At 35.9% G+C, this 10,781-nt stretch overlaps 1 long non-coding RNA gene across 1 annotated transcript; it reads right to left on the bottom strand.

Moving 5' to 3' along the window:
- Positions 1-564: 564 nt before the first annotated feature.
- Positions 565-2,177, bottom strand: LOC128022654 (uncharacterized). The gene is made up of 3 exons (XR_008185966.1): positions 2,052-2,177; positions 1,463-1,650; positions 565-1,278 (listed from the first exon to the last, which is right to left on the bottom strand). It is a non-coding gene; the product is annotated as an uncharacterized LOC128022654 (long non-coding RNA).
- Positions 2,178-10,781: the final 8,604 nt, after the last annotated feature.

Raw genomic sequence — 10,781 nt, forward strand, 5'->3', positions numbered from 1 at the left:
TTTGTGAAGCTCAATTATCCTTTGCTGGACATTCTCATTGTGATGGATGATAAATTGAATTTGGGCTTTTGTTTTCCCTCCTCTTTATGTTGCTGTCTGGGTTAGCATATCCAAGACCTCAGAACAACTTGATGATGTAACAGAAACTATGGACTTTCTCTTTTCTAGCACTTTAAATGCAGTTGCTCCTTTACGCTTAAGGAAGGTTAAGGAAAACAGTTTGACACCATGGTATAATGAGCATACTCGCACGCCCAAAAAATGGAGTGCAGCTGGAGGAAAACAAACTAGAGGTATTTCTTATTAATTGGCGGGAAAGAAACCTATCCTACAGAAAAGCATTAAAAACTGCTAGATCTGATTACTTTTTGTCTCTTTTAGAAGAAAACAAACATAACCCCAGGTATTTATTCAATACAGTGGCTAAATTAATGAAAAATAAAGCATCAAGAAGTGTTGACATTTCCCAACCTCATAACAGTAATGACTTTATAAACTACTTTACTTCTAAGATTGATAGTAATAGAGTTAAACTTTTACCAATTGTAACTCCATCTATGTTTTGATTGTCATTCTGAATCCAATTCCTATTTTTTTTTCAGCTTTTTGTAAAAAATTGTATTTCTTTATTTTTATGAAACAATACAGCAGTTGTTTCTTAACTTTGGCCCTTAAGGTGCAGTTCCTGCAGAGTTTATCTCCAGCCCTCATCGAACACACCTGAACAGGTTCATCAAGGTCTTTAGGATCACTAGAAAGAGTGAGTTTGATCAGGATTGGAGCTCAACTCTGCAGAAAAGTGGATCCTGAGCCAGAGTTGAGAATCTCTACAATACAGTACAGGTTTTTCAATGTCAGGAAGCATAACAAGCTAAAAATAATTGGAACTGTACAACAGTGGAAGCCAGATACTGTACATTTAATAACAAATAGTCACGCCTGCCTTTCTGTTAGAATTAAATAAGGTGGATAGAATCTCTTAAATTAATCACAATATACAAAATGATCTCATAAGGTGCTGCTCCAGATCAATAAAACGGTTCTCAGACACAGATCTGCGAAGGAAATGGTTCATTAGTCTGTTAGTTTGTGATCAGATGAGTCTGAAAACAGTTCTGGAGCTGAAGAGACTGGAGTCTGGAGATGATGATGATGATGAAGAAGATGTTCAGGTCTTCAGCTGCTGGTGTCTCGGTGATGTTGTGTGTTCCTGAGAACATGCTGAAGAGCTTTTGACATCAGAATTAAACTTTATCTGCCCGTCTGGATCATCTGATACTAGAAATCACAAATATACAGTATACAGTATTTATCAGATTATATTCTACAGAACATTGTTTGAATTTATAAGTTTATGTTCTTGATCAATAATACATGTCAGTTAAACAATCACACATCTGGTTCATTCATCTGTGACTGCAGAAAGTCTGAAGAATCTGTCTGAATGTGAACAAACACTTACACAATGGTTTTAACCTCTCCATACTGTCCCATCTAACAAGTCTCTGTCTGCTTTTCTCTTGAGATACAGTGGTCTGTGTTTCATTTCTGTCCTCCATTTTTCTATCTGTCCTGTTGGTTTTTGCTCATCTTTGGTTTCTGGTGGCAGTTTTCTGTGTGTGATTTTTCTTTTCTATACTCCATTTGGATCTGTTAAATCAGAGTTTAAATCCAAGTCATCTACAGCAGTTTCAGATCATATCAAGCACAACATCAGATCAGTTCCTGATGAAGCAGCTGTGTGATCTCAGTGCGATTAGAAGATTCCCTAAAATATTCATTATGTCTGATGTTTATCTGTTCACACTTACTTCACTGCAACACCGTCTGACAATCTTTACAAGGTTCAGTTTTTCACTGTTTTGTGTAATAATGCATTTCCCCATAATTTCTATCTAATTAATTAACAATAAATCAAGGATTATAAAGACAAACAATTAAACGTTATTTTATATTATTAAAACATTTCTGATAAAATTGCAAATAATCCAGCCATCCGTATGAAGCTAAAACCTGCTCAGTAAAGCAGGCTATAATTAAAAGAAATTTACCTGTGAGAAGAGGAGAACCGTGCTACATTAAGAATGCATCTTGAAGAAATAAAGATCCCGAGTGAATCCTGCTGTCCTGGTCCTCAGCAGCTGAAGAGTGCACTGGAAGCTGACACAGGTGTGCTCTGTACACAGGTGTTTTCTGTACGCTGTGGAGGGTGTGGGCTGTTAGTTTTCTCCCAGGTGTTGTGTTTTCAAAATACTTGTTTACAGGATTACCATGTTAACAGGCTGCACAACAGTCCTAACAGGCTGACTCACATTAGAGAAGAAAGAAATTCAAACAATTTATGTTTCAAAAAGACATTCAGATTTTTTAAGATATTAGACTTTTGTTAAACGTTATTTTTGTTATATTATAAGATGACAGTGCATGAACTCGTTTCTGCACTCTTTGTGAACTCTTTCCATAATGTGATGGAGGACCAATTTGAGATGATTTTCATGTCAATCATGTATGGCGTCATGTGGGTGAGCGGTCTGCTGATCACAACATTGTGGATCGAGTGGCCCATGGTGAGGGTGGGGTTATGGTATGGGCAGGCATCTGTTATGGACTACGAACTCAAGTGCATTTTATTGATGTCATTTTAAATGCACAGAGATACCGTGATCTTGATCCTGAGGCCCATTGTTGTGCCATTCATCCACAACCATCAGCTCATGTTGCAGCATGATAATGCACGACCCCATGCTGCAAGGATCTGTACACATTTCCTGGAAGCTGAAAACATCCCAGTTCTTGCATGGCCAGCATACTCACCGGACGTGTCACCCATTGAGCATGTTTGGGATGCTCTGGATCGGTGTATACGACAGCGTGATACAGTTCCTGCCAATATCCAGCAACTTCACACAGCCATTGAAGAGGAGTGGACCAACATTACACAGGCCACAAACAACAACCTGAAGGAGATGTGTTGCACTGCGTGAGGCAAATGGTGCTCACAACAGATAAAACTGCACAGTGGTCCGAGACCGAGTGGTCTATATTGTGGCCAGCCTAAGGCACACCTGTGCAATAATCATAATGTCTAATCAGCATCTTGATATGCCACACCTGTGAGGTGGATGGATTATCTCGGCAAAGGAGAAGTGCTCACTAACACAGATTAAAGCATATTTATGATAAATACTTGAGAGAAATAGGCCTTTTGTGTATATAGGAAACATCTTTGATCTTTGAGTTCACTTCATGAAAAATGGGGGCAAAAACAAAAGTGTTGAGTTGCATGTGCATGTGCATGAGGCAGGGCAGGGCGGATAGGTGAGGACATCAGACCGGTTTTGTCTTGTTCGCTGGCTACTGTCTCCTACTGACTCAGACAGGGAAATAAAATTTGAGATTTTGTCCCTGACAATAGATTGTTGTGCACTCGTCTGTAACGTTAGTCTATCAGTGTCCATGGAGGCGTGGAGAGAAGCACAAAACAAAGATAATCAATTGAAGGAACTTTACTTGGTAAATTATAAATTTACAACAGCGGGGTTATGCTCTTGCCCAGTGCTGATGGCTTTACTACAACCGTCTGCACCAGAACCTGCGAGCATACGCACTCTGAACATAACAATCAGTCAAAACTAGTCCCCGTGTAACGATGTAAGAGCATCTAATTAGACCATACAGAACTCATTATCACATATAGAATAACTGTAACTAAACTTATATTTAATTAACTAACACTATAACAGTTTATTACTTAGAACACTATAAGGCCTCTGTATTTTTTGGGGGGGGGTGTCATAGGTTTGACAGTTAGCCAGAGGTGAATGTAAGGCTATGCAAGATGCAGATGCTATAATTCAAGTTTGTTCTCTGACCTTTAAATATTGCAGGTTTATACAGCTACCAGTGAGATGGCTAATAGTGGATAATTAAATGTATACACTGCATTGATTAACACTTACAAACTTATGCTGTAAAGCAGGCAGTTAATATAATGCACACTGCTCCGGGTGTGTGTGTGCACTTGGGTTGAATGCAGAGCACAAATTCTGAGTATTGGTCACCGTACTTAGCTGTACTTTTTTTTTCATCCTCTTAGAAGCAATGAGATATTTAAAATGTAAACACATGCCTAGCACTACTATAATATAATTTTTAATAGTTATCAGAATGGATATCCTGAATGAATAATCCAGGATCCAATGAGTTTGGCTTCTTATAATGCATCTGAAAACACAATGATAGATGTGACAAGACAAAATACACAGATCAGAGACTCGTCTTATTTAGAAATGTTGTTGTACAATTTAACTGTCAAATATTAAACTACTTTTGTCATGCAACAACATTTATCTTTATAACACAATATGAATTAATACGGGAACACTAGCACTTATTTCAGTAGCTTTTTTATTAATAAAATATCTAATTATGCTGTTTTGCTTTGCTGTTTAAACTGCCCTGAAAATACTTTAAATGCCTTTGATGCATATTACATGGAAATTCTCCATTCTTTAAGATGTATAATACTAATAATACAGTTCATTTACAGAACTATAACATACCACACTCTACACAGGTACTACACAGTTTACAGTCTGTTCATTCACTGTAAAGGATCAGTGTCTGTCTCAGAATGAACCGTCTGGACACTTTGAACCGTCTTGTTGGGTTTTATTCACTCATTTGTTGGGTTGTTTTTTGACATGGTGTTGGGTCAAATCATATAGAATATAGAATTATTTTTAATAATGATAATGCACTGTGAATATGTTATATAAGTATGACAGAAACAGTTTATGTAAAATTATATATAATTATACAATTCTCACAAAAAAAGTGTTTTTACATTCCTCTAATGTTGTAGTTCACCATCATCATGATTTGTGTGGAGAAACACTGTTAGGAGAACTCCGACCGAGATCATGTAGATATTATTTTGATCTGAAAGATAAAACATACCACATTCCAGAACTGTGATTAGGGTGAGGCGTGGGAACTGTGATGTCAGGCATCATGAGATTGCATGAGTGCAAATGAAGCCAAACAGATGGGTGGAGTACAGCTAGTCAACATGCAGAGATGCAGCGCTGCTCAGTTTAACTGTTCAGAACAAACAAGGGACTCATGAACACAACCATCACAAAACAGAAAGACAGTCGAGGATCATCAGATAACAGTACACAGTATTAAGAACCAAGGGTTCCCAAACTTTTGAGTGGGGTTATTTTAATAATTTCATCAATTTTTTTGTCTTGTGGACTAAATGTAAACATCTTTAATGTACAATATCTTACTCAGGACACTACGAAATAAAAAATAACATGCATTTAGTATGATCTCTCTTATTTTTTGAAAATTACTTGCATTTTCACAGATTCTGCAAAGGGTGCCCAAACTTTCGAGCCCCACTGTGTATATATATATATATATATATATATATATATATATATATATATATATATATATATATATATATATATATATATATATATATACTATATTAGCATGTTTTATTATTTTCACAATAAAACTAAATAAAGTATATTTAGAATTTATCTGAAGTATATTTTGGTCTCATCTGACAGCTGAAACTGATTAGAATTGTGGTTAACTTAATTACAATTAATGTATAGTTTATAAACTATTGCTCAAACTTGCATTGAGAGGAAATGTTAATGTGCTTCAATCTCCTCTTGATCTCCAAGCATTTGTCCTAAAATTTTAGGTACTTTTGGTTTAATGTCAGTTTGTTTCAATGCTTAGATTACATGTTTAACAAAGAAGAAACATTTCTGTTGATTGCAGATAGAGGTTTTAAATGCGTTACACACAAGATTTAACACGTCTCTGCCTGTCTGGAAATGTTTCCCCGTGCACACACCCATGCCCCATGACCGCCCACTGCCCAATAACCCCGCCCCACCACAAGGCCACACCCCAAGGGTGCTCACAAACTAGTTTATACTTCATGTTATTTCTGAAGGTTTGAACAGCAGATGTGTAACATGCTCATCTTAAATCCTGCGTTTCTCTATCACTTCTAAGAAATATTTGACCTTTAAAGAATAAAAGGTTAAAGGATAATAACATTCATTGGAGTGAAATACATATCAAATCAGTCAATGAATGTTTTACACTCATTTAACCGATGATCAGAGTCACTTTATGCTTCATATTAATCTTCATATCAAATCTTTCATCATCATCAGACTGTCTCTAAAGGGTTTTGAGCTTGCAGTGAAGATCTAGTGTCTCCATCTGCTGCTCAATTTGCATGATCTCATGTTGTCAGTACAATTATTTTCAATTTAGTTGATTTTATTCTTATGGAGCCCCGCACACGACATGCAAGAAAAATAAATAAATTGTGCGCACGATTTACTCATTCGCTCCCTCAATGTACTAAAACGAGCACATGATTACTATTGCGTTCCTTCGATTTACTATTGCGTTCTCTCGATTTGTTAAATTGTGCACACGATTTAGCAAATTGAGGGAACTAATTAGTAAATTGTGCACACGATTTAGCCTTATATTTTTCCTGCATGCCATGTGTGGGGCCCCATATATTCTTACTACTTTATTGCTTTAATAAAATGTTTTTTGAATCATCTCTGTATAAGTGATAATTCATCTAAGAACATAGTTTATTTCTATAAAAAAAAAAAAAAAAAAAACTTTAAAATCTGAAAATCTCAATTCAGATGTGATTTGAGGTGTTCATGTGATTTTCTCTCAGCAGACACAGTTTTGTGGTACTTTACTGTGATAGTAAATGTATGGAGTTTGGTTATGAAAACTTCAAACTGAAAAGTGAAGATGAACAGCTGTTGTATTATTTTGAAATGATTTGATTGATTGTCAAATTATTATCTGATTCGAGTGTCGCCACAGTTATGTGTTTTTCACATGTTCTGTCAAAGGATGCATTTGTGTTTGGGATTCTAAATGTGTGTGAATGCAATCACTGTTACATGATGCTGATATTAACCTTTAGACATGTTTTAAAAACAAATGTTAAGAAATGAGGTTTCCACCTTACAAAATCAGTCACTTTGTTTAGTTTTAATGTTTTTGTTTTGTTAAATGAAGAATAAAGGTGTCTACTTAATAGGAAGTAATTATAGATAATATTTTACTATTGTTCATAATTCATTTTTCATAGTATAAGTCAGTATATGTGAAAGTATAAAGCTGCACTAATATTTTAGGAAAGTATTCCCTCATGAGGAGATCTTCATATTTAAGGATCACAGACATGAAAAGTTTAAGAAAGCACTTGAAGAGCTGTATAAAACAAAACAGATGCAGTAAAAACTATAATTACTATAAAACTGAAGCCACGCGAACTGCTGCTTCTAAAAGATATATAACATCAGATTGAGTTTGCGCTTTGATTATTCTGTGTGTTATCAATATCTCTTGTCATCTGTGAATGTGTCTGTGAACCATCAGAGTCAATCTCTGCAGCTCTGTCTGAATCCAGAGCGAATAGAAATCTCACATTTGATGTTTCAGATAGCTGAAGATGAAACAGAGTTGTGAATGCAAGACATGTATCAGTGTTTAATCATAAAGATCATAAACACTAACAGTTTATTGTGTCTTCATTAAAGCTGGACCCTTGCTCTGTTTCTCTCCTGCTTCACTAGATTGTCTCTCGTCCTCTTTGCTGCTCAGTTTTTTGATTCCTCTCTTTTCCACAGATGTTCTGACATTCATTTCTCAAATCTACAGTTTAGAGTTAAAGTGGAGTTTGACATTATTAGTGAGTTTTGTGTGATACAGACTGACATTAGTTTCACTAATACAAACATAAATGTAAAAATGTGTAACAGTTTGTTAAACAATTAAAGATAAAAATGCTTGAATGACCGTGTGATGAGCTGGAAAGTATCTGAGATCTGCTGTTGTGTTTGAGACTGACATCTTTATAGCTTTACAGCAACACCCTGAAGCAGTGTCTACTGAACTGTAATTTGCTTATATTGGCATTTACATATTTACGGTTATGATGAGTTATGAGTTATGATGTTTGATTTACACCAAAGCAACTGTAAGTGTCACAGGGAGTGAGTTTGAAAGTCAGCCTGGAAATTATTATTCATTTTTATTTATTTATTTATTTTAAGCTAGCAGTTTCTTCTGCTTTATGTGTTGAGTCTGTTTTTAATAAATACCAGAGAAAGTTGGCTGAAGGCTGATGTGATTATGGTTTAGTCATTTAATGATGCATTTACTTCACAGATGAATGTTAAGAATCAGAAGATGTTCTTCATGCACTGACAAACAGAGATTGTACTTCCACTGTCTGTAGAACAGTAATTAATACACAATTTACCTCAAACATTATTATAAATAACAGGGAATATGACATAGTTTTTTTTTTTAGGTTTTTATTGCTAAATATCATCCAGTATCCTTGTGATGTTTCAGAATTAAATATATCAAAATATCCATAAAAACAAAACTGTTTAAATAGTTATCAGATAAATATTTAAGAATAGATCTGATCTCATTCTTTTCCATAACATGCCACAGGAAAAGTGATCAAGTGCATCTGTTACAGTACAGAGGGGTCGGAGACAAGAGATGGCAGGTGATGGTTTTATTGACACAAGCTTTAGTGAGGTGAATGTCTGAGAAGAGACCGGGAAGTGATACTCTCCTTGGTGTAGAGCTGAGTTGAGATCCGAATGGCGATAGTGGAGATGGAGATGAGGACAAGGGACACACACACACACTCACGGTGGAGACTGGAGGGATCTTGGAAACGCTGGAGACAGGTAAGTATAACACGTTGAGTCCTTGAAGTCAGCAGGTAGGAGAGTCCTATGTGCAAACGAGACCAGACAGTGGTGAAGTGTGTGTGAGTGCCTTCTATGTGTTGGATGATGGGCGTGCAGATGAGCGGCAGATGTATGTGATCAGTATTTGGGTGAGGGAGTGCGCTGTGATTGGGTGGGGTTGGAGCCTGGCATGTCTGTGACAGCATCCATATAAATGTCTAAATCATAACTTCTACGTAATGACATTAAGTATTTTCAGTACGTATCTCCATTAATGAGAGAGGAATATTTAATGTAAAAGTGTGTATCGAAATGAAACAGATTTTAAAATCATTGCTTCATTACTTTTCTCACTCCAGGAAAAAGGCATATTTACACCAGGTTTATTTTTTATAAATCCCGATATGTGCGTGGAAAATTGCCTACGCATTTTTCTATGCCCATTTTGTGCGTATATGCAACGTTTATGAGACCCCTGATCTCTTCTCACACTTGAACCTGCAGCGGTTGGCTGGCAGCAAGACAGCAACATAATGACATCATATTATTTAAAAAGAGACAGACATAAAAACTTGAAACCTTTCTGGAATTTTATAAGGAAAGAGCCAAGAGAACATATTAGGACAGATTTGTTACGATTACAGCATTAATGAAAGTTTCTTAAGGGTCAAGATCATGTTATCGGCATTTCCTGCTCCATCAAGCGCCGCCCATAATATCATCATCACTCAAATTAATTCACAACTCTACATTATCTGTGTGCAGGACTCTAATACAATTAGGAAGTAATTATTTTATGATGAATAAATATTTCAGTGAGTAAAATTGGCTGTGTCTATAGTAGGCTATTATGGATCTTTAAATACATTTTCAAATTATTATTATTTAAAATTATTGTCTAGATCAGTAGGATCTTGTAATAAAGTAGCGATGGTAGCGGACAAATTCTAAGGATCAGTTCTGGTTTAAAGATGCAATCTAATCCTGTTCACATGATATAAGATGCTCTCGAGCAAGTTTAAGCTTGAGCTGCTCATCTACACTTGACGTCCTTTCAATTCCTTTTTTCCCTTCCTTTCATTCAACAGAGCTACGTATGGAAGGGAATGATCATTATTCTGTTTGTTTGTGATCAGATGAGTCTGTCAACGCTGAAAGAGTACAGGAGCTGAACTGAGTGATGATGATGATGATGATGATGCTCAGTCTTCAGCCGCTGGTGTGTTGTGTGTTCTTGAGATCATCTGAAAGAATCTTTACAGGCCCGTCTGGATCATCTGAGACTATAAATCACAAATATTATTTATTTATTTTAATCCTCATTAGGATTTATCAGGGGTTTATAATCTCAATCAATAATCATTAATCAGATGAAAGCAGAACGTCAGTGATGAATCTGACTGAATGTGTCATTTTATGACAGGAGTGTTTATATATCAATTATATATAGGAAGACGAGAAATGTGGTTTAAGTAAGTTTCATAGTGAACAACACTTACAGTTTGGTTTTAGTCTCTTCATACTGTCACATCTAACAAGTCTCTGTCTGCTTTTCTCTTGAGATCCAGTTGTTTGTGTCTTATTTCTGGCCTTCATTTTTCTCTCTGTCCGGTTGGTTTTTGCTCGTCTGTAGTTTCTGACACTCCAGCAGTTTTCTTTATGCATTATTCAGTTACTACACTCCTTTTAAATCATACAGAGTTGAATTAAAGTCAAGGTACAGTAAGTTCAGATAACCTCAGTGTGATTAGATTTGCAGTTAAACTTGAAAAAATACTTCTAGTTATTCTAAATGAAAGTGAAGTATGATGTTTTCTCTTCTACCTTCATCTGATCTGATCCTCTCTGATACATCAGAACGACTCTTCACTTCTCCGTCTGGATCACCAGAGACTGCAAATTAAGAAAACAGATCATCATCATAATGTAGATACAGCAGCTGGACTGATGCTACAGATTCAGATCATGTGCACAATCATACATCATTCCAAC

This window comes from Carassius gibelio, chromosome A11, assembly GCF_023724105.1.
Source record: "Carassius gibelio isolate Cgi1373 ecotype wild population from Czech Republic chromosome A11, carGib1.2-hapl.c, whole genome shotgun sequence".
Lineage (NCBI taxonomy): Eukaryota > Metazoa > Chordata > Actinopteri > Cypriniformes > Cyprinidae > Carassius > Carassius gibelio.